Genomic DNA, 22,054 nt, shown 5'->3' with positions numbered 1-22,054 from the left:
CTATAGGTCTAATTAGCTAAAGAAGATGTAAAGCTGATCTCTATATTTGTGATGAGGAACACAAGAAAACATGTCATGATACAGCAAACAACAGACAACAAAGAAATATAAATTCACTCTGTGAAAGCAAGAGACTTGATCATTTATTTCGGTACACTTCTCATTGTAATAAGCAAATCACAGAGGAAAATCTGTGGAGAGCGGTGGCGTCATTAGGTCCGATCGTTCGGGGCTATAGCCCCGAATATTTCAAGCCTAGCGCCGAATATTTTCGCCCTGAAAAAGGAGGTGTTTACAGCAAAACAACAGACAGACTGTGTAACAGAGCGGAACTTGACTTGCACCATCTGAAGGCGTGATAATATTTATTTATTATAAAGGTAGACATAGCCTCCCTAGCCTACCGATGCTGATCTCCCTTCAAAAAAAAGACAAGCCCCAGGCAAACTTGACTTAGCCCCGGATCTTTTCAATAGCTAGAAATATCCCTGGTTGAGAGGATGACTATGGTTTACAGGTCAAATAAAGAGCACAAAGCAACATATGCTCTGTATAATATGAAGGACAAAAACACATATAAAAATACATGACAACGTCCTTATCTTTTGTGTCTACCATATATCATATCTTTGTCTATCATATCTGTGGAAATATTTTCATTTATATGAGCTTCCTCACAGAGATTAACTAGTGGCATTTTCAAAAGACATAACTGGAATTTTGCATCTGCTTGCGATGTGTCACGGTGACCTTTTGTTCTCTAAATGTTCAGGCCTCATTCAATTGGTTAATGTAAGCATCTGGTGGATCGGGGATTCCTTTGAGGTGGGACAGTACCGTCTCTCTGTTTTCATATGCAAAGCGAGCCTTTGAATTGAATTGTTCCAGGGTGCCAAGTGCTGACTAAATTCAGTTGAGTCCCAATTGTCAGCTTTTGCCTCCGTGTTCTCTGCGTTGAATTCCAAGCGACAAAAGATGAAATTAATATGAGCACTAGACACAACCTGCGATATGAAACACTTCACAGATTAGCATTTTTTTAGAGATGAACATTCTTAGATTTATTCACACAAAACAAATGTCAGTAATTTCAAATTGTTCGTATAATTACACACGATTCATCCCCGGGTGTGATAGAGAAACGATTCCTAATGATGTGATTCACATCAGGACCCCCTGGCTGCCCGACAGTGTAACGTCTACATGCGGTAAGCTGTCATCTCACTCCCCACACATGCAAACAACTGCCTCTGCACAGAGATGGCAACCAAGCAGTCGTATGCATATTTTAGCATAATGCTGGCTGTGAATAATTCCCTCTTAACTCGTCCTGACCCGAGATTCAACTCCTGCAACAGGGTATTTTATTATTCTCCTTAATTCACAGTACTGTGGAGGATGGTCAGTGTACTCAGCTCTCATTCTGACAGACAAACACTTTCATGTTTTTTTGAGTTAAAACTCCTCCAGCCTATATTTTGATTTTAGGATTTTCTTTACACATGCTTGAACATGGGAAATGAAATGTATATTTCGACTGAGGTGATGACTGGGTTCATTATCCATTTAGTTCATGTCTAGGTCGCTTTCCTGTTTCAGATTTCTTAAACCCACACCTCAGAACATATTGAGTTTAATCTATCCACCCCTCAATCCCCCCCCCAGAAACAGAAACACACACACACGCACACACAGCTCACGTACCCACACACCTTACAGAGCCTTTCCTGCTCTCTCTCTCTCTCTCTCTCTCTCTCTCTCTCTATTGTTCTGCTGCTCAGGCATCTTGTTACCACCCCGGCGGTCTCGGCCGTGTTACCATAGTGACTCGCACCCTTGGGCCCACGACGGGATGACCTTGCGTGTCAGAGGGGCATCAGTGTCACTCACCGGGGTTTAAACAGGGCGGCTGCGTTTCGGGTGCAGCTGGACCCGGAGCACAGGGGGTGGGCTGTGCAGAGGAGAGGGCCGTGTGATCTCAGGGGACACCCCCCCCCCCCCTCCCCCCCGCAGCCCCCCACCCCCCCCAACCACCCAGTCCCCTGGCAGCCAGAGATAAAGCGCCCCACTTTCCACAGAGAAATCCAACTCTGGGACATGGCTTCCACGTTACACACGCCACACCTTGATAATCTCAAAGAACTTCTACATCCTCTCCTCTTAAATTCTCTCTGAACTCTGCTCACATGGAAAATGAATGTACTATCAGAAAAATATCTATATATTAGCAAAAAACTGTACAGCTGTATATGTTACATTACTGTCATTTAGCAGATGCTGTTATGCAGAGTGACTTACATAGGTTACAATTTTTACTTGTCATCCATTTATACTGGCGGATACTTACTGAGGCAATTCTGGGTTAAGTATCTTGCCCAAGAGTACAGCAGCAGTGCCCCAGCAAGGAATCAAACCAGCAACCTTTTGGTTACAAGCCCTGCTCCAAACCACTGTGCTACACATCCACCCCCTGTATTGACACTGCTTTGTACCGATCAGCTGGCCCCACAGCCCGTCTGCTGGGCTTGGTCAGTGGGAAATGAGAGCAAGGGGCTCAGCATAGCTGTGGCGGCTCAGAGCCACAAAGACACGTCTGCATGTGTTTATCTCTGGGATGCTAATTACATAGGATAGCAGAAGCTCAAACTGCCGGGTGTCTGGACATCACTTCCCCTCCATGTCACAGCAATTAGGGGAAGGGCATTTCAGGTTTAAACTGTATGAATTCTCTCTCTCTCTCTCTCTCTCTCTCTGTCTCTCTGTCTCTCTGTCTCTCTCTCTCTCTCTCTCTCTCTCGCTCTCTCTCTCTCTCTCTCTCAGGCTGCGGTCTGAGAGCACCAAGGTGAGAGGACCGCCTCATTGGTAACCTAATGGCCCACTCTCTGGCCCTGGAGCTTATCTCCTGTGATTGCTCTCCTGAGCGGTTTTCATTTGTATCTAATAAAAATTTCCGCCTCTTCATGAACTGGGGAGATGTTCAGAGATTTACACATGGTCAGCTTTTGTTGCGCATTAGTAGAATGAACAATCTCCCAGCATTTCCGCTGCAGATGGGCTAGGTTAATGATGGAAAAAATAAATACTGTCAGCTTAAAATTGGGCTGGGTATCTGCCTCAGTGGCATTATGGTTATTCTTCCACTGCTTACAATATTCAGATGTTTTTGGTTTATAAAAAAAACACACTATCAAGAAAAAAAACGAAAACATTCCCATGTCCTTAAATTATACAATAAAGACAGCTTTTGTGGCAATGTTCTTGTACAAAGAAACACATAGTGACAATTTTAAAGTGCCCCAGCACCAGTACAAGGGCTGATATATGTAGCGATGGCACAAATCTGTCATACCAATTCTTCCATTGGAGATACACTGAGGAGCCAAAACATTATGACCACTCACAGGTGAACCGAATAATGTTGATCATCTCCAAACAAGGGCACATGTCAGGTCTGGGTAGATTAGATCGTAAGCGAACAATCAGTTCTTGTAGTCAGCGTGTTGGATGCTGGAGTAAAGACCTGAGCAACTCTGACAAGGGCCAAATTGTTATGGCCAGATGACTGGGTTAGGGCATTTATGAAACGGCAAGGCTTGTGGGGTGCTCCCGGACAGCAGTGGTGAGTACCTACTGACAGTGGTCCGAGGAGGTACAAACCACAAACCGGTGACAGAGTGTTGGGCACCTAAGCCTCATCGATGTGCGAGGGCAACGAAGGCTATCCCGTCTGGTCCGAACTGACAGAAGGTCTACTGTGGCACAAGTCAGAGAAAATTTTAATGATGGTTACGGGAGGAATGTGTCGCAACACACAGTGCATCATACCCTGCTACGTATGGGGCTGCGTATCTGCAGACCAGTCAGAGGGCCCATGATGATCCCTGTCACCCGTCGAAAGCACCTACAATGGGCACACGAGTGTTGGAACTGGACCTTGGAGCAGTGGAAGAAGGTTGCTTGGTCTGATGAGTCCTGTTTTCTTTTTGATCATGTGGATGGCCGTGTACATGTGCGCCATTTACCTGGGGAACTGATGGCACCAGAATGCACTGTGGGAAGACGACAAACCAGTGGAGGGAGTGTGATGCTCTGGGCAATGTTCTGCTGGGAAACCCTTGTGCCACCTACCTAAACATCGTTGCAGACCAGGTACACCCCTTCATGGCAATGGTATTCCCTGATGAAAGTGGCCTCTTTCAGAAGGATAATGCGCCCTGCCACACAGCACACATTGTTCAGGAATGGTTTGAAGAACATGATGAAGTGTTCAGGGTGTTGCCCTGGCCTCCAAATTCTCCAGATCTCAATCTGATTGAGCATCTGTGGGATGTGCTGGACCAACAAGTCCGATCCACGGTGGCTCCACCTCGCAACTTACAGGACTAGAAGGAACTACTGTTAATGTTTTGGCGCCAGATACCACAGGACACCTTCAGGGGTCTTGTAGAGTCCATGCCTCAGCAGGTCGGCGCTGTTTTGGTGGCACTCGGAGGACCAACAGCATATTAGACAGGTGGTCATAATGTTTTGGCTGTATAACCCCCCAGCATCATTTTACAGTAATTTTACACATTCAGTATAGTTTCTCATTTCTGACCAACAGCACATTGCACATTGCACTTTTTGTGTTTCATTCATTAATTCATTTGCGTGATAGTCAATATTGTGCAAGAAACAAAAAAAACTAAAGTTTGCTTAAATTCATTATAGTTATGGACATAAGTGTATATGTGTTTAGACTGGATGAGACTTTTTAGAAACAGTTGTGGGAGCTTCAAACTGTGTGCAGGTATGCGTAATTTCACAGCTACATTTTATATTCATACCCAGCACCAGATGAGTGCATGTTCACGTGCCTCATACATTAGGATGAATCTAGGCCATATACAGATACAAAATGGCTGCTGACATACAAAAATCAGTGACATGCCCAAAAGGCCACAGAGATTGAGATCCATGATTACAGTCAACACAGAGTGTTCAAAGAGTGCTTCTAGGAGTACATGAAGGACATTCACAGGAAGTTTTGATGGATTTACTGGACTAAATCACAATGTTAAACTCAGAAGTGAACCAGAATGTCAAGAACTGAAAACTTACACTTTTATTGCACTGATGCTCTTATTTTTGTTTACTCAAAACAAAGCAAAATAATAGAAATATATATTTTTTTCTAAAGAGGACAAAGACAAAGCTGTTCCTCTGATGTATCTCTTTCTAATGAAGACACCGTGCCCAGCATAAATGGATGCAAGTAAGCATATAATACATTACTTATGCCCTATTTGGCTGGTGCCTGCCTGTTATCTTGAGTGTTTCTGTCTACGTATGTGACTGCAATTTTTTTTGTTCACACACAGGCAACTGCCGAATAAGTGGCGTAATTAAGTGTGAAAGCAGAAAGAAGCTAATGTGTTCTTTTCAGTCAAAGGGCAGGATAATGTATGCTAATAGCACTCAATCACAGGATCGGTCTGCTAAAAAAAAAAAAAAAATGATAGCGGACCCTTTTAAATAAAACTTCCTTTTATCCTTTGTTACAAAAAAAGAGACCTGCTCTCGAACACCGTACAGTGGGACAGCTGCATGGTAATGAGTGACAGTTCGCCTGTCTCTCTTAGTCAGCAGTGGGAGAGATCCAGCAGAGGAGAGCTGTGCTGAGAGAACCTCTACAGGAGAGGGAAGGGCATCTTGATATGGGAGCATGCAGTCTATTACCGCCTCTCTGCTGTGCATGAGTGAGAAATGAGCATTATGAGCACCCGGCATGCCTCAGTGGAGCAGGGATGAGAATGCTCACTCTGATGTTTGATGCTGTGCTTAACTCACATGCATCAGAATATTACATTTCATTGCATTACATTACATGTAACAGACGCTCTTTTCCAGAGAGACTTCCAGTACAAAATAACAGAAGTATATCCATTCAAGGTGAACTAGCAACAGTGCCAGACCAGGCTAACAGCATTCCCAGACCTTTGATTGTGAGCATAGCACTATTCAAGCCCTACCACAAGTTAACTTGTGCAGCCTGACTAGACAAAGGAAGCCAAGTGTACTACCATACATTACAGTCACTAGGTCACAGAATCCAAAACAAATTGCAATATTAAATGTAAAATAAACAGCACATAATACAAGAATAGGGTCCAGATTTAACAGAAGTTTGATTATCTGTAAGCTTGAGTAATTTTGAGAGTTGTTGAATTATGTAAAAAATATTATGCAAGAAATAAGCAAAACAAAAACACATATTTTTCATAGTGAGGAGTCATAACCATTAAAATTTCTAAGAGTACGAATACATTTTTAGAATTAACAATGCTAAACCTGAATCCATTCAGATAGTGAATGCAATGCATAAGTCTTGTTCCACCTTAAATTCAGATGAAATAATCCATGGTTTGCACTCATTCTACTTTTTCACTAAAATCAACTGAAGTATTAATTAATCAGTAATTAATCAATCCGCGGATCGAGGCACAACCCTCTGTGCTTACTGTGGCATTGCCTGATTTTTCTGCTGTTTTCCACAGTGACATTCCTCAACATTCTGCACTTCATTCAGCATGGATCGGTTATAACCTTGTAAGGCTCTTCCTGAATGGTGTTCAACCCAAAGAAGACAAAAAAAAAAAAAACCATTAATGTATTAAATCCGATACATGAATAGCACCACTTAATACCATTTAAGCCACAGCTTGGCCGGCAGCCTCCAGAACATAAAATCCTTTATTATGTTGGAGATGAGCAGAATGTTACTGACTTTGTGAGGCATGGGCCATAATGACTGGTCAATAAATAACTCTCCTGGTGAAGGGAAAGTGCTGGACCTGCAAGTCAGAGCAATAAAGAACACGTAATGGCTTCTGTACATGCAGGATAGAACAGTTGCTAATCATATAACAAACTGTAGTGCTGAACTCTTAATTGCCAGCCTAGGCAATGCATTTTAAACTGGTGAAGTTTGTGTTTAAAAATAATAAAACCCAAATTATATGTGTGGTAGCTTAAATCCACTCCATAAATTTGGAAAGCAAATTTAAATGAGCTTGATCAGGTGTCTTCTGAATGTATCCAGCTGCAGACTGCTCCACCCCAGCCAGTTCCTCAGCAGGTTTAGAACAGATATCTTCGGGAAGCAGACAGAATCCAGTGAGTTGTCTAGAAGCATCTCTAAGCAATGGACGGGAAAAAGTCAAGATGACATAAAAGGTTTTTGTCTTTTCAAAGCTCCTCTTGGGGTTCTTCAGCATGTGATTATGTCAGCTCTTGTTTGATGGTATAAATTCCGTCTTGTTAATGTTCTGTCAAATAATGTAAATTTATTACATTTCATTACATTTTATTATAATTAACTTTAAATTGAACTAATGATGTGCCATATGCTGACCATTACAGCCATGACATGGTGATGTTAAAGGCATGTATATACACAAAGGTGTACATTTCATTTCAGTGTTTTATTTAAAAAAATGAAGAATCCTTCCTGTTTTAATGTTGAAATGCTGATGTTAATGCTGAAATTCCTCTGACAGGTGCCTGCTAACCCTGCCAAAGACAGTGGAGGAGTTACAGGTTTGTATTTAAACACCTGTGAAAGACATAAATGAGCAGGGGAGAAAACCTGTTAATCCGAGCCAATACTTACCTGATGAAGCCAACGAAATACATAATGACAGTATACGAATACGAATGACAGTACTAATGTGGTTCCCAGAAATGACTAATAACATTTGCGTCTCTCTCTCATTCTATACCATGTTTAAAAAATCTATTTACCTGAGATTAGAGCTGGCAAATACCCTGACAAATAATTGCCAATAATTTCATTTCAATTTTTAAGACATGGTGGAGGATTTCAATTTTTCCCGTGGCTTTGTTAGGTAAGCCAGCGTTTCACAAATGAGCTGAGTGCGACTGAATCATGTCACCCTGTAAACTTCACCTTGGGGCATGTCAGCATTTGCATATATATTGAGTGCATACGTTTGGGGTTCATTATGACGGCCAGGGACAGGAGGACTGGCAAGCAGCCAATCACCTGTTTCATGAGCCTCCAACTGTGGCCCAGAGAGACAAAAACGCAGACAGATCATTTTAGCAAAAAAACCAGCATCACAATATATTTGGCGCATGCCACATTTTTCCCCGTGCTGTAGTTAAAACAAGCAAAAGATTCACATACGAGATAAAGCCCCCGTTCTCTCAGAGCAACCCAACAACAAAAAAATCTGTACTCATTCACTAAACCTCACATGTTAAATAAAATCATGTAGTTAAATGAAATATACAGTTATGCATTTTGGACAATCAGCTGTTGTCCCTGCAGTGTGTATGCGCATGTGCTTTTCGGTTAGCTGTGCACTCGAGTGTGTGCGTGCTCGTGTGTGCGTGTGTGTGTGTGCGTGTGTGTGTGTGCTTGTGTGTGCGTGTGTGTGTGTGTGTGTGTGTGTGTGTGTGTGTGTGTGTGTGTGGGCACACGTGGTACAGCTGGCAGAGGGGTACCCACCGCCAGAAGCGTCTCCAGGCTGGCACGCACACAGACGGCTCTGGCACCTGGGGCAGCCCTTTTTTTTCCAGCACAATAAAAGCTGCTCCCCTGCTTGGCTCCCGCTCCAAGCTCCACCATGCGCACGGAATACTAAATTCACATTTTGAGTAAGAACTGAAAAGGAAATAGCACAATCCCAGCGCAGTGTGGCAAGTGTGCATTGTAGCAGATCTTTTTTTTTTGTTCTAATTAGTTCTATTAGCTTTAATTAAATTGCTACATGTATTCTTACAGACAATTACTTTCTCATTGTGGCAAACATTATCTCTGATTATTTTATCTGTAAAAAAGTGTGATGTGGGGACACAGTATATTGCACACCCATTTCCCTGCTTGATGTATATTGAATTACCCACATGAAAACATAAACATGAACACATTATAGAAGTCTCTGCCAAAATGAGGCACGGCAATAAATCTGTGATCGCTTGACAGTTTAAGCTGAAAGCACACCTGTCAAAGAGCCCACTAGCTCCATCTCTGCCTCTTATTAAGGCGTCTGGTTTGGCTGGGACTGGTAATGAGAGGTATCCAGGTCTGTCCCCTGAGGTTGAAAAACTGAGTGTGTGATGCAACAGTATCCATCCGTCCATGTCCATTAGAATAATGCATCAAATGGACCTTTTAATGTGAAGTTTCCTCTTCAGAGGTCTCCTTCTTCTTTAATAAAATCCCTAGGCGTTGAAAGCAAACCATTGTGCTGAAACATGGGTTTATCTTGCATACTTAATGACAATCGCCTGGGTCCCCCCCCCCTTGACATTTTGCTGCATTATGAGCTCGTAATGTTCTTCTTGTGTGCATTTATGTATGCATATATGTGTGTGTGTGTGTGTGTGTGTGTGTGTGTGTGTGGTGTTTGTGTGTGCGTGTGTGTGTGCATGACTTGTTGCACTGATGCACTGTCATGACTAACAACCAAATCAGAAAAAATTCTGTGAACAATGAGAGCACTCCTGTCAAAAGGCATTGCACCAACTGAGAAAAGAACAAAACAACAAAAAAACAAAAACAAGCACATATACATTCTGTAACAAATGCAAATACATTATTTATTTTTTATTAATTTATTTTTGTCATATTCATGTAGAAATCTGCATGAAACTAAAGCACTTTTGACAATCCAAGTCCCTTTGAGCACTGAACGTAATTTCAATGGATTATGATTAACTAATGCTTAGATAGTCTGTATTTCTTTAAAAGCATTTAATAATTTCAAGGTTATATTGAATCATGCTCTCAAAATGGATCATATCAAAGTGCATCACATCATGTCAAAGTGAGCCCTTAGATATCCCAGTATAGCTTACTTAACAAGGAAAGACACACCATCACAGGTAGAAAAGGCTTATTGAAGCGCATGTTTGAAAGGGTAGATTCCCTGTCTGGGGTTAGCGACTCCAGGTGTTGACAAAGTAAGGGCTGGGGATGGGGTTTAAAGCCATAACCGGTCGAATGTTGCATGCAGGACCAGTTGCATGTATGTGATTGCACTTTTGCAGATAAAATGGGGTCTGCGATGAATAAATGATGTGCTTTCCCATCGGTTCATAACACTGCACTGTATTTCTGCACCACAATGGTCTGCCCACTTCCCTACAGCCATTAAATATGCATGGGCTCTATCTGTGCATGTGCAAGCGCAACCGGGTATAAACAAAACCCCCTCCTGTAATTACAGGGAGTTTTTCAGCGCAGCACCTCAAGCAGGTAACTGTGAGCTGTGCGGCTGCCAGGGAGGATTGAGCCGTAAGCAAACAAACTGGAAATGATGGGGGGGTCGGGGGGATTAGCACCCGGAGCACTGAACACACACCCTGGGCTGTTTCTCCTCGGGAAACCGGTTTTAAATTACCCAGGGGGTCGTGTCAAACAGTTACGGAATTCCTGAAATACTGTGACATGTGGTCCACTGAGCAAGTAGAAAATGTGGGGCTCCGTTTTTCTGTTTTTCACTACTTGTTGGGTGAATGGGTATTTTACTCAACCATATAAAAACAGGCACAGTAACCTGTACAGCCAACCATATAGAAAAGGGCACAGAAACCTGTAAAGCCAACCATATAGAAACAGGCGCAGAAGCACTGATGGAAGTTTTGAAATTTGTATGATGTGAAAACGTTTGCGGATGAAAAATTCATGCATTCCAGGGGGCTTTGAAAATGTCACACCGTCAGCTGAGCAAACAGTCCCAGCAGAATGTGTGACAGCCTAACTTTGCGCACTTCTGTGACAGCATCCAGCACAGCTAGATTCCTGATAAAGATTTCTTATGCATGGAGAATAAAATGATAAAATAAGAATATAATATGCTTTCATAACAGTACATTTCATAATTGGATAGTACAATAATTAATAATAGATAATAAACAACTTATAAATTACATAATGTCAATTACTTTTTTTAAACACTTTCTTTGTAATATTTGACATTCCATACAATTATTACATTTGTTAAATTTTCACAAGAAGCTGAATGGTCCAGATATAAAATGTAATTGCTGGAATCAATAATTAATTGCGCCACGCGCACGCACGTGTTGTGCCCAGCATGGCCAAGAGAAAGCTGCCGTAGAAGTCACCTTGAAAACAAATGACAGCGGTTTCTCAATGGAGCTGCCCTGTCTCCATTCAAAACCATCCGCCATAGCAAATAAAAGCAAAACGAATCGCCACCAGCGTAACAAAAAAAAAAAAAAAAGCATTTGTCCAAGACCTCATCACTCAGCACTTCTGTGGGGCGTCCTGCGTTGGGGTGACCTCGTTTCAGACGCAGTAACATGCGTGAAATGAACATCACGGGCCTGCCGGCAGTGACTGAGCAGTCGCTGGCCTGCACACCTGCCAGTCCCCAGCTGGCTGCAGTGCGTTGCATACGCTATGATGAAAGAGACTCGCCCTCATCATCGAGACTCCATTTCAAACATCCTCTTAACACCCTGGGGCCTGGCTGTGATGAATGTAAATGTGTAATTTTGGAAAGCGCGGGTTTGGGGGGGGGGGGGGGGGGGTGGGGGTGGGGGGCAGCACCAAAAATAAACCAGTGTTGTATCTTGTCTGAATCTTCTAATATTTCAGATTACTCCCAGCACCTACAAACGTCACTGTTCCATCGTCTCTTGTACTCAGAGATGCAGGGCAATGCAGTGGCCAAGCTTGTGCTGAAACACGTGTGTGAATTTCACTTTTCACTCATAATTGGTGGAGGGTTTTTTTCTTGAACAGCTTATCTGAATCTGAGCAATCCATTCTGAACTCAGCCCTCATCAGTTTACCTGTAAAAACCTCTCATTATATTACTAATATTTACTTTATTCCTCAGTGAATAAATGCACAATATTTTACAGTGGAAATGTGCAGCATTTATGCAGCATTACTGAAGTGGTCCATGCAGGGGATTGAGTTCCAGTCTCAACCACACAGCGCAGTTCCTGCCAGGAAACCTGATTAGCTCACCATGCTGAGGGCCCAGGTCTCCAGCTCGGGTAACCTATTGTACTCCTCCACTGACTCTAGGGGTTGACGTCTCTCTGCAGTGAACCCACATGCACTGCAGAACACTAATACATTCTCCATCACCACACACCCCCTGGTGCCTCGTCCAAACAGCAGCTCTGATTCACAGCATAACTGTGACCTCACAAGCACCTCTTAGATTTGTTTCTGTAGAGGTGCTCCTGGGTCCAAATACTCTCAGCATAGCCTGGAACTGAACTGAAGCTGATTTGGGTATAGCGGTATTTATGTTGGACTTGAAGTCTGACGTAGGGATCACACCTAGCTGAGGTTGCCAAGTTTCTCTGCTCAGAAAGTTATAAGGATATTAGTGCTAAACGTTTATCAGAATAGGATTAAAATCTAAGTGTAAATATTGCTAGCTGCTTTGTAGAAAACAATATGTAAACTCATGTATCTAAATGCAGCCTATTTGCAGAATGTCAGAATCAATCTGAATTTGTATTGTTACACAGAAAAAAAATAACTATTGTGAGATAAAATGCTAACAATAAAGTTGACTTTCTGGTCAGGAAAACAAGTTATATAACACAGTAAGCTGGGCCTTTTTATAACACTGTATCATGTGCACAATTTTTGCCTCTTAAAGGCTGACATTTTATTTCAACTATGCCATTCATCCTTTTGTGATATTCATCATTTTCAGCATTGAAAATCTCCACAGAAGTATTTCTTTGTGGTACAACACATACCCTTCTACAAATGTCACCTCTACCAAAATAGTTCCCCGGTCTTTTTTGTGAAGCTCTATCCCATCAGTGCATTTTGCCCTTGCCCTTGTATGAGGGGAAGAATGAGGGCAAGGCCTGTGGGGTATAGCGCATCATTTCTGTATCTCGCATCCTGTTTGTTCCAAAGGTAAGTGTGTCACAAACTACTCCCCTGCAAAGACAAGCCAAAAAAATCACGGTAACCATGGGGCTGCAAGGGGCTGAGAAGCCTGGACTGTGAAAACACAGCCCTTAGAAGGTGAAAGAGTCCATTTTTAATCAATAAGCCTCCCTCAGGAGAGGCGCCAGAGGTCCCACATGGAAACCAGAGAGGGCAGCTCTCTCTCCTAATGCTCATCTCCCCCTGCGCCAGGTTCCAGCTACACCTCTGCAGAAGCTGACAAATTGTCCCCTGTCTGCCTCAATCAGAAGGAAGGGCCCAGGAGATTGCAGGCTTCCCTCTAATCGTGCTCCTTATGCGCGGATGGGGGCTTCATCAGTGCCGGGGCTGTGACCTGCATTCTCCTCCACTCTCTGCGTACGGCGCATACCGAGGAGGAGTGTAAAAAGACAATAAATTACCCAGCGCCGCCATTCTCGTATGGGGAGGAGAACCATAGAGCCCACCTCAGTGGCATGCCCGCATGCACCTCCCCGCGCCCCAGGCGGCGTTCCGCTGAGGTCGGCCCTACGGTTTTCCTCCCCGTGGCGCTCTAACTTTGAAGCTCTCCCTCGCTTACGCGACTCACGGATGACACGGGTATCAGTCACCCCCCCAAACCCCCCTGCCCCCAATCCTTCACAGAGATTGCGAGATGATCGCGGCGCATCCTGTTTTATTGTTGCAGCGGTGGGGCTGTGAAGGTGCTGATAAGACGGCGAGTGTGGGGGCGGGCGCGAGTCCCGGAGCCGGCCCCCGATGGCGTGAGATCACTGCGGCTCCGTCGCCTGCTCCTTTGTTCTGTGCGAAACAATGGCCCCTGCCATTCATCTCCGCCAGACCTTCTGTGGTCGCCCGCTGCCGATTTTCAGCAAAGAAAAGGTTAATGCTGCGTAATCCCTGCAAATCAGGCACTGAATGTATTAATTCAGTGTTATGTATTAATTCGATATATGGAACAAGTCTGCATTGTATGTTTGTTTATTAACAGTGCAAATACTTTTCAGGAAGCCGGCTGGCTTTCTCTTCATACCTTTGTCCTTGAAGGGAAAAAATACACCTGCCCTCCTGCTGTTTAAATTTTGCAGACTCCTTTGAATTTAGAGGCACACCTTCTCTATTACGGGCACATGACGGCACTGAAATACAAACTCTGGACATATTCATCAGGCCAATTGATTATCTGTCTGAAGGATGTGCTGATATGGGTTATTCAATCTGCCCTGTGACATACCCACCGCTTCTGTGAGTCGGGCAGGTGAGATTTTTTCAAGTAAAAACATGCTGAGATGAAAAGTGTTATTTCGCTGTACTTCTCTGCAGAAAGAAATGTGGTACAGACATCCAAAGGTCACTGACTGTATATACTTACCTGTTAAATACATGTTGAATGGCTGCTAGTCCAAGAATTTCTGTAACAGGTTATTGCATGCATTTAGCTCCTGTTTCAAGCAATATTAGCCTGTCTGAAAACTACTGATAAAAATACAGCACATACAGTATTAGTGACACAATGTTCTAAAAATATGGTGTAATTTTAAGGATATGAATATCAAGCATGGATAAAAGGAATATTTAGAAGCAAAAGCATATTACTGCATCCCAGATTAATATTTTATTAATCTTAGATTTAATATATTAATGTGGATGTTGAACACAAATATAGTTTAATTTTAATTTCAATTTTTAATCCTAATAAATTTAAATTGTTAAAACACTTTGAGACTACAGAAATATGACCTACCAAGCACCCAGGATTACACTCCTATGCATAGATTCATATTCATTGTGTTTAATGTTTTTTTTTTGTCATTGTTTTGTGGCTTTACAAGTGTGACATAAGCTGCATAGAGTAAATTCTCAACTGTGCCAAGCATGTTGTTTCTGTATAGCAAAATATACAGCTCAGTTAGCAGTTTGTTTCCACCAAACGGGTTCTTTATGGGTGAAAAAGTGAGAAAGGACACAGTTCATATGTACATTAAAACTGCATTGTTCCTGGGATACGCAGGCATTGTCTTTCAAATCACCATTGGTGCGTCTCTACAACAATTCATCTGGTCAAGTGAGTACAATTTACTGACGTCATTCACACATGCACATGTAAATCACCAATGCGCAATACATATGAGCGAGGCACAAGGTCAAAGCAAACCGAATATCTGCATTAACCTGCATGACACACTCAGGCAAAGTAATAGGCATCATATCAAATGCGTCCTCTGTATCTCTCCACAAGCGTTCAGTTACCTGCATTTCTCCCTCATACATGACCAGACCGTCTACGCAAAACACCAGGCTTTTATTACTACGAGCACCCATGAGTAATGAATGTTCAATCTTTCAATCCTTGTCACTAATTTGGTAATTACTTAAATAAACACATGCTATAGAAAAAGCAAACAAATTGTCAAGCCACACCCTGAGCCCAATCTTGCAAATTTAGTGAATTTGGTGCAGGCGTAATCTGTTTAAAATGTAGATACACTATCTGAGTGCCTCAGACACTTGTACCTCGGCACTTGAGGACAATTTTTGGCAGGACCCTTAAGGGAACAGTGCGGATCTGAGGTGAAGGGTGGGTTGGGGGTGGGGGGGGGGGGCAGTGGTGAGGGGGGAGTGGCGGGGCGCGATTCTCAGCGGACCGTCTGGCACAGGGTGATATGGGGGAGGACTGCTGAATTATACAGAGGGGATGTTCAACTGCGTTTTAATCTAGTCGTGCTTCAGTCGTGATAAAAGGATTCTCTCTATCTCCCTCTCTTTTCAATTCATGCCGTCATCAATCACACATGTCACTTCCTCTGGTCCCAGAGTTCCCGCGGGTGGGCGTTGGGGGGGGTCGGTCCCCGGGGGGTACGGAAAGGCCCGAGACACAGATGCTGCCGAAAATGAAAGTAGAAGAAAGAACGCAAGGTGCATGAGAGCTAATGAGCAGGACTGGGACAGAGACAGGCAGGGTGACAGCAGCACCAAAGCAAAGGAGGAAAAAAAAAACAGATTAGGACTTCCAATTTACATTTTCTGTAATGCTCTGGGTGTACAAGATTCAGAAAAATCGTGTCCTTCATTATAGCCTTTCCCTGCTGTTTTGACACTTGTGTTACACTGCAGATTTTTTTGCAGTGGCACAGGTTTAAAATGCAGTAACAAGCTCTGAGGCTTGTTTGGCCTAGAGCTCAGTCACCTTTTGATCTTGGTGTAAGGACACAGAGACAAGAGAGAAAAGAGGAATGAAAACAGGGTCTTTGCAGCTGAGAACTCAGCTTTAATTACAAATGGTATTCCCTCTATTATCAAATTATTAGGTATTAACCCACCAAGATTAAATGAGCGTCACTACTTTTCAGATGTGTGTAAAGTGTGCAGTAATTAGCCAGTGTTCCAGTATAAGTCATTCATCTACACAGAGTGTCTCAGTGGGTCAAAGAGAAGGACTGAAATTAAATGAATTGTATTAGTGATATTTTCATTGTTTAAATGTAAAATTTGATTCACATAAAGTGTCTTCGAAAATGCGAATCCTGGTCCCGTGTAGGTATTAACAATGAATTTATATACGGAAAAGGCTGTGTTTCAAATATAGAATTACACTGCCGATGGATAGAACTCAAACAGTCTGGAGTCAATAGTCTGGAGTTATCCTGTTTATTCTTAATGCATTAAATAATGCAACAAATGCATAATGTATAGTATAATATGGATCAAATGACAAACAGCGTTCTATGTGCCCTCACATCTAGATACAACGTCCTTGGTCAGTGCGGTCACAAGTAATATCAGATGAGCCAGAAAGGAAAGGCAAAGCAAATATAATCAATTCCAAAACACTGAAGGTAACAAAATGTAAAGCTATATCTTATTGATTAAATGTAGACTCATATAGACGTGTGGCAGACAAAGCTATCAAACTCAGTTATATATCACAGAGTCCATCCAGATGATACCATAAAACCACTTTGGCCACTAGCAAACAACAAAACAACAAAATGAGCAAGAGAGGACCAGACCAAACACAATTAGCGCGTGCGGCACTTTGCACTGGAATACCGGGTATCTTTAGTGTGAGGGAGACCAGGTTATTCCACTTCAGCAAAAACAACATAATATCCCCTCCTTTTCAGCTCAGCCATCCTCATTAAAGCCTATATTCAGCACCAGCTGTTTGCAACCACTTCTCAAGCTGCAGACAATGCGAGCCATTGCGCTCTTTGACACGACACAATGGCGAGCATGCTCTTGCGACCCCCCCCCCCCCCCCGCCACCCCCCTCTAACACACACAGACACACACACACACACACACACACACACACACACACACACACACACACACACCAGTCGGTATTCCTATGTCAGATCCCATAACACTGCACTCTCTATCCACAATTACCTGCTACCATCCTCAAAAGCTTTTCAGTGTCAACAGCCCTTTTGCCACTGTGGTAATATTGAGGTAATAGGTCCACTGTGGAGAGTTTAAAACATGAAACATTCCCATCCTTTGATGGTCATGAGCTAATCCTGGTGAACACTGGAATGGGAAAAGCAGCAAGCACCAGATTATTGGTCCTTCCTGTCAGTCTCCTCATACTGACACACATTTGTCATACATTTAACAACTCAGCCCAAATAAAAGCTGCCTCTCGGGTTTGCTGGAGAACTCACATACCAGCATAAATATATATGGCAAATAATTTGGTGTAATTGGCCACTAATTACATGCAGCAATTAAAATACAGTCACTTAAATCTCCTTGATTTTCAAGTGTAGGCTGAATGTTGCATTGCTTAACAGTGTGGTATGGTGTAGGCTTTAACTGATTCTCTGCAGGCCTGCACTTTGGGTATTTGGACCATTGCCAGTTTGTCTGTGGTTTTCCTTATTCTTTGTTTTTCACCCTGAATATTTACCAGATGCTTCCTCTATGCCACTGTAGAACCTGACAGCGTTTAAAAAATGTTGACTCCAAAGCGATATCTACTAAAAACAAACTCAAAGAAAACTGAGACAGCCTTTGTTCTGTGGAACTGAGAAATTAGTTCACACCGCTCCTCTCAGTTTCCTGTTTTTTCTTCTTAAGTTGTGTGACTCTTATGGGATAATGGCATAAGTGCTTCATGGGGAGCAATTCATTTATCTCTTCAGTGCTCCTCTTGGGTTCACAGTTGGTTCTTATGGACTCACTTCAAGGGGTCTTCTGTAGCGGTAAGGACTCTTTAGCTAAAGGACACTTAAAGAGCACTAAAGTACCGATATTTCTATAGGACAGCAAAGGAGGTGGGGGCCCACTCACATGTCAAAGCACACACAGGTGGAGAGAGTATGTCACTGAGTCAAGATTTGTTAGGCCTTAATCTCTCTCTCTCTCTCTCTCTCTCTCTCTCTCTCTCTCTCTCTCTCTCTCCCCTTGCTTCGGTTGACCACACATCACACATCTCAGTGCTGACCCCATCCCACTAAGGTCACACCCCCCTGAGCACAGGTTAAGAGGAATGCTCTCTCCATCTGATGAAGCCTCCGTCAGCACTGGCTGTGCTGTGGCTGAGGAGCCCCACTTTTACACTACTGCAGCACACTGTATGATGCCTCAAAAAAAATCAGCTTCTAAAATACTCGCTGATTTCCTCCTTTCCATTTGTGCCCAAATTAGCCTTGTATCTCATCTTGGGCGTCCTGTCTTTGTAATCATTGTCTGAAATTTCTGGCAGTGAAGTCCTAAGACACACAGCCCCCTACTTCGTGTTAGAAATCAAGCCTTCACTCGCAGCATGACAAAAACTCTCTGCACAGCTTTCATGAAGCCTTCACATTATGTCAACGTGCCGCACAGTGAGTACCTTCTCTAATTATCAGCCGAGAAGATGAAGTGATTACGTTCTCTCACGTGCCTCCTGGCTTTTCATGGGGAGATAGTTTTTGGTATGAGTGACAGTTACCTATCTGATGAAGTACAGAATGTTGCGGTATACAGAAAATGAAGACATGGTATAAAAACAATCAACTGCTTCTCACCTGAGAGGAAAAAAAAACCTCATTTGCATTGGTGTGGAATGCATTCAATTGTCTTAAAATGTTACGATACAAACGTGCTGTCACAAGGATATCACATACCCCTGTAAGGAGCATATTGCACAGAAACCTGTGCACGAATCAGATTTTCCAAAGGGAATTGTTAGCAGGTGAGAAACAACTGTAAAGTGAACTGCTGTGAGGATTACATTACATTCAGCACTGTGTAATAAACAATTTACTCTGACAGACCTGTGAGAGCCGCAAAAGGGGAGGCTGTCATTTGATTTTGTAGCAACATAATATCGGGAGCTAGGTCTTGTGAAAATGCTCAGCGCTCACACAGAAGCAGCACAGCCCAAACAAAATGTAGGAAGCGGGAGCCAACCTGCCTCCCACATAGGCATAGAATACTACGCAGGAGGAGTTCCAAGCAGTAATTCATACACTCCATTTTTAAAGGAACTCTGATCCTGTTGCATGAAAGCCAGACTAAGTGACTCTTTAGAACTTTTTAACATCTGAATGCATTTAACTCAATATCATAATTAAAGTGATGCTGAAATATTTCCAGAGGCCTCAGAGCACTCGAAGGCCAGCATTGCTTACTATTAATATAATGAAGAGACGCTGTTTTTTTTTTTTTTTTGAAAATTGGATGTCTGCTGACATACACAAGCGCATATGGGTAGCACTCAAGTACAATACAAAGCAATGATGTAACCCTTATATGAATATGTGTTTTTTTTTGTCGCTCACTGAAACTCATAAGCAGTTTAGCTAATCTGCAATTCTTATCAAAAGCCCAATAAGAATAGAATGAAAGTCATGTGATCTCCAGGGAAAAGGCAGCATTCCCTTCAAGGCAGCGCCCACGGAGACAGCGCAGTCTGTGATTTTGTTCCCGCTCACCAACTGGACTGCCACGCAACTTCATCTACAGATTTGACAGAATGACAGCGCACGGACGAAACTTCTGTGGAACGCTGTGGCAGAGGTACCGGAAAGGTTCCGTTTGAAGACGCAACGTGCGCTGACAAATAGCCACGTTTGCGGTGGGAACATCCAACAGTGGGCGGTATAGAAAAGTGAGAGGAATGATTTAAGGGAACGGGCTTCCGTTTGATGTTTCATGTTTAAACATAAGGTTTGCGCTCATTTCCATCATGCAGATTTGCGGTATAAATGGCACAAAACAAAGATTTCTTATATTTTTCGGCATTACATACCACCAGGACACCCCCATATGTTGCATAAATAGGAGTGCCTGAGTGCCACATGATTAGATAAACAAAAAAATGAATCAACAGAGCAAGAGTCTTGGCTTTTATACTGCAGAACTCATTTTTAACCATCCCTGTGAAGGGGGTAAATATATATGTATATAAATTGTTAGGACTTTGACAAACAGCAAGTCAATATGCAAATTGACCTGTGTAAACTTCATTATAACCCAAGAGAGCCCTGAAATGGAGGCCTTTATGTTTCCAGGGCCAAGTGTCGGCGAGTCATGGCTCCAATTAATCTCTTTGCCTTTTTAAAAGCGGCGGGGGAAGTGATTGCCCGCAGGAGTGCACTGAGGGGGTGTGTGTGTGTGTGGGGGGGGGTGAGCGATGGGGGCCAGGGTGGCGGTGGAGGAGGAGGAGAGGAGGCTGTGGTGGGAGAGATAAGAGGGGTCTATGGAGCTCGGGCCCGGGTCCAGGTTATTCATGGCCTCCCCGAACGCCTCGGAGATTACACAGGCTGCCCGGAGCTGATACTGGGGGCTCCCTACCCCCCCCCTGCTTTGTTCCCATCCATCTGCTCGGATCTCACAAAGGCCCTGCTGGGGGGGGGGGCTGCCTGGGGGGAGGCGGGGGCGTGGGGGAAGAGTGAGTGAGCAGCGTTGTGTATCCTGTATTCACATACCTACACGTGAAATTGCACCATAATACGGGAAATCTTGCCAAAACTGCCAAGACGCACACCTTGATTTCCACTACTGTGCAAAATATTACCGTTTCAAAACTGAGTCTCAAAGGCTATTGTCAAATCTAGATAAACAGGACAGGTGTACTCACCTGTCATAGCTAAAAATTTCATCAACGAACCTGTTAAGCAGCTATAGGTAACTTGCTGGAAAATTGCTCCGGGAAGTGGCTGAACGCGCAGGATTTCAAAGTTTGAATTTGAGAAGGCTTACTTGACCTTATTCTACCTTTGATACCCCGAGTGGTGTCTGAGACAGCAGGCAGGAGCAGAGATATCAGAGCTGGAGGGCTGCCAGCTGGGCAGCATCTGAGCCACTCCTCAGGGAAATGTCGCTCTGTCTATTGGACGGCAGACAGAGGTAACAGGTGTACGGGTTTAAAGAAATACGATGAAATATTCTTCAGCATATGCATTTATTGCACATATGAAACTGACAGCACATTAATTTTCTTGTAGTATATTATGAACATGTTCGTATACATGTTACTCATGCGCTGGATTTCATTTTTTGCTATATTTTGACAAATACGACATTTTTATTATTTTTTTTTTTTTTGTAAGGCACAATTCTTTGTAGCTCAACTGCACATTGTCCCGCATGGCTGGTTCTACAGCTGACAAACCCTGACATGCGAGGAGCTGTTGAGGAGGGGTGGTGTGTGTGTGTGTGTGTGTGTGTGTGTGTATGTGTGTGTGTGGGGGGGGGGGGGGGGCTGCTTTTGTATTGTTTTACTTTCCAGCAGTCGATTCTAAGGTGGACAAATCATTCAGCGTGAGCAGTAACACAGAGGGTGACTCGGTCCCTCTGACAGCTTTCTGAGAGGGGTCCAGCGGCTCTCTCTGCAAACAATGATGAATAAACCGCACTCCATTCACGAGAGCAGGAGGCTCGAGCCCGTCCCAGACCGCATTGACTCAGCTATCCATCTTGCTGAGGAATTACAAAAAGCCCCTTTTTATTACAGGGTTCCTGCGAGTTTTACTGCCCATTTCATCCACAGTTAAATTCCATCTTCAGAGCAGCTTTTGTTCGACATGGGCGTGCAAAAAGAAATGTCTGCTAGAGATATCCTTAATCTACCAAGTTTTGTTATATGAAGGATGAAATTAAGTACTATTAATGGCGGCCAGA

The sequence above is a fragment of the Megalops cyprinoides genome, chromosome 6 (assembly GCF_013368585.1).
Source record: "Megalops cyprinoides isolate fMegCyp1 chromosome 6, fMegCyp1.pri, whole genome shotgun sequence".
NCBI lineage: Eukaryota > Metazoa > Chordata > Actinopteri > Elopiformes > Megalopidae > Megalops > Megalops cyprinoides.
This window is presented reverse-complemented; position numbering follows the sequence as displayed.